This window comes from Quercus robur, chromosome 1 (genome assembly GCF_932294415.1).
Source record: "Quercus robur chromosome 1, dhQueRobu3.1, whole genome shotgun sequence".
NCBI lineage: Eukaryota > Viridiplantae > Streptophyta > Magnoliopsida > Fagales > Fagaceae > Quercus > Quercus robur.
The window spans coordinates 44,071,996-44,075,824 of NC_065534.1; positions in this window are offsets into that span (position 1 = coordinate 44,071,996).

Below are 3,829 nucleotides of genomic sequence, written 5' to 3' on the forward strand. Positions count from 1 at the left end.
TCTAATGTAGTTATGCTGAACTTTTGTCTTTTCTAGCTTACCAGATTCTGCTATAACCCATAGCATCAACCAATATTAATTGGTCCCTTCCTAACTGCTTCCCTAGTATCAAAAAGCCTCCTCACTGATATGGGTATGGTGAGAAAAAGATTTGGCTAATGAACCTCTCAAGGATGTAACAATGGAGAGGGTGAGAGTTGAGGAATTTGAAGAATCAATATGTAAAGATTGTGGATGAGTCAATCTTGTTTTTCTCTAGAGTTTTTCTCTAGAGTTTCTCTCTTAAAATTCTCTCTAGAAGTTCTCTATATTTCGTGGGTATAAGGGGTATTTATACTAGTGTGTATTTGGAATGCGAAGAGTCAGTTTTTCCTAAACAGAGTGGACTTGCGACTTGGCCTCGCGACTTGACTGAGTCGCGAGTCCAAGCCAGGAGCTAACTAAATGGCTAGACTGAACTTTTTGTCCTGTAGTGCTCTAGTTGGTGTGACTGTTCAGCTCCTCTACATGCTTCACTCATGTGCATCCTTTGGTGACTTGCAAGCCGTGAGATCTAATCGCGAGTCCCTTACTGAGTGCACAATCTTGAGCTATTCTTCACACTCTCTCACACATTACCCTTACATAATTCTCACATAAATACAGGGTTTCTAAATGCTGAATTACAAGCAAATTGGCATGGAATAAAGCCAACAAAATGGTTTATTAAATTCAACCTTACACAACTCAAACTCGCGACTCATTCCAGTCACAAGCCCAAGTCGCTAGACAGCTCTGTTTGTTACAAACTTATCCTTTCGCATTCCAAACACACACTAGTATAAATACCTTTATACCCATGTATTGTAGAGAGTTTCTAGAGAGAATTTTGAGAGAGAAACCCTAGAGAAAAACAAGATTGACTTATCCACAATCTTCATCCTTCGATTCTCCAAATTTCTTTACTCTCACCCTTTCCATTGTTACATCCTTGAGAGGTACATTAGCCAAATCCTTATCTCACCATACTCATATCTGTGAGAAGGTTATTTGGTGCTTGGGATGCAATTAGGAAGGGACCAATTAATATTGGTTGATGCAATGGGCTAATTGCGGGATCCAGTAAGTTAGAGAAGACAAAGGTTTGGTGTAACCTCGTTGGAGTAAGAAGTTTGGAGGGCTTAGGTACACTGGGTAGATTAGGCTTGGAGGGTCTTCTGCTATTCATGTATCCCAACTTTATTCTCTAGTAGATTATTGACCGCTTGGAGGACGGTGGAGAGGTTTTGCGCCGAGTACTTCGGTTTCTTCTTCGATAACACATTGTTGTGTTGTCTTTGTGTTTGCCTCTTTTCCCTTAATCTTTGCCTTTTAATTACTGCTGTGGTTGTGATTAATTATGGTTTAGATTGTTTTATCAATTTTTTTTTTTAACTTATTTTCATATTCCGTACATATATTGTTTGATAATAAGCTTGAATTGGTAATTTGTATTTTGGGGGTTTAAACGCTCATAGGTGTTTTACACACTATTTGAACATTCAAGAGGAATATGACTTTTTTAAAGGTAGATTGTTCTAGAAGAAAAATATCTGAATTTGTTGTAAGACTACTATAAAATACATTTAGAAATGAGATGATTGTATTAAATGCACCATAAGACATTATTTTGTAGATAACTATTACACTAGTACAATATCGTAGTGGAAAGATTATCAATTATTGAATAAATTCATACTTTTGGAATAAACTTTTGAAGTCATTCCATAAGGATATGAATTTGATCATCGGTCCTACGTAAAGGCAATAGATGATATGAATATAGATTACTGGATCAAGATTATGTGAACAAAATTAGATTCTATTTAAAGTCTAGAACTTGTAGAGGCGCCTAGTGGCATTAAGCCTATTGTTTTCAAATAGGTCTACAAGAAAATGAGATTGATAGATTGAAGGTGTAAACCTTCAAAGTCAAGACTAGTGGTGAAAAGATTTATTCATAAAGAAATTGTTTGACTATGAAAAGATTTTTTCACAAATAGTCAAGTTTGACTCTATTCAAATTCTCTTATTTATTATATTTCATTTGGATGAAATATGACAATGGATATCAAGAAAGCTTTTTTTAGTAACAATCTTGAGGAAGATATCTATATGATGTAACCAGACTTGTTCATAGCAAAGAACTAGTAGTGTTTAGTATGCAAGTTGCTTAAAGTCCATTTATGGATTGAAGCAAGCATCTGAATCATAAAATATCATCTTTGATCAAGCAATCAAGTTGCTTGATTTTGATCAAGTATTAAAAAAAAGGCCTTATGTGTGTAAAAGTTATATAGAATAATAAATTTCTTAATGTATATTGATGACATTCTAATCATTTAAAATGATTAGGATGTTGGGTCTTTCTTAAACTACTTAAATAGATTAGATTCTAGCCATGTATAGCATGTAATACTTCAAGAAATGATTCTTTTCTTTTAAGTTTGAAATCCCTTTATAAAGGACTATAGTCCTAAGACATATAAAAGGACGAACATATTAAGACGATTCCTTATACCATATCAATAGGAAGTCTTTATGCTATGCTATTTACTAGACTAAATATCTATTTTACGGTGGGCATGGTAACCAAATATCAATTGAATCTAAGCTCACTTAATTTAGTAGGAGTAAAGCATATACTCAAATATCTTAGGAGAATGAGGGATTATATGCTTGTCCACTAAAGTGAGGATTTGATGGTTACTAGTTGTACAAATACTAACTTGTAGTTTGATTGTGATTCATGAAGTTGGAATTCAAGATATGTGTTCATCTTAGATGGTGAAGATACACATTAAGCGTAAGTATTATGTCATTAGAGAGATATGAGTATGTGAGATGTAGTAGTAGAAAAGATAATTTATGCAATAAATTTGGCTGAAACTTGTTTCCAAACCTTGTCTTAGAGTGACTATGAATTACTCTAAAGGGAAATAAGTGTTGGATATATGGTAAATTGTCTTTGAGAGCAAGTGGGAGATTGTTGGGGTTTATATCCTAAAATCCAATTTATTGGCATATCATAAATAATTAAATTGTTTAATTATATGAGACTATTTATAAATGAACTAATGAGACATTATCATAGACCTTGAGATGTATTGTATGTGATTTATGTAATTTGGTTACAAAATATATAAATCACAAGTTCCTTGTAAACTCAAAATATAGTTCATAGTCGGTGATGAAATTGAGCATTTCACTGCGAAGACTATAACACATCAATTAAGATGGTTTGTCTTGATCATGGAAGTGGAGACTTCCAGTTGTTGTGTTGATGTGCCTTAAGTGTTAAGACATATTGAACTGGACTGCTGTGAGATTAATTATTCAATCAACAACTGTCACCTGAATGATTAATCTCATGACTTCTAATTTCATAGACTCTCAATCCTGAGAGGATAATGAACCCGATCATGAAATGTAAGTTACTTTGATATATCAAGAGTGAGATCTAATATTGAAAGTCAAAACCTCAGTATGTTGGGTAACCATACGTAGTGTTGAGGGAACATATATTCTCAAGATAGAAGAATCCATAATCTTTTTTTATAGAGACACGAAATATCCCCTTGAGGTAAGTTTAATGGGAGCAGGTTATTGGCCCCCACTTTAGTAAGGAGTTACTAAAGTTTATATTTATTGAAATCAAATTTCAATAAATATGAATAACTAAAAGATTAAACCGGGTACTCAAGGATAAAAGAGTTGTTTACAAAGTGACGATTCATTATGACTTCGTTCACTATGGATATTTCATGGAGGGGTCAAATGATATCATTAGAGTCTTGGGATATAATTTATT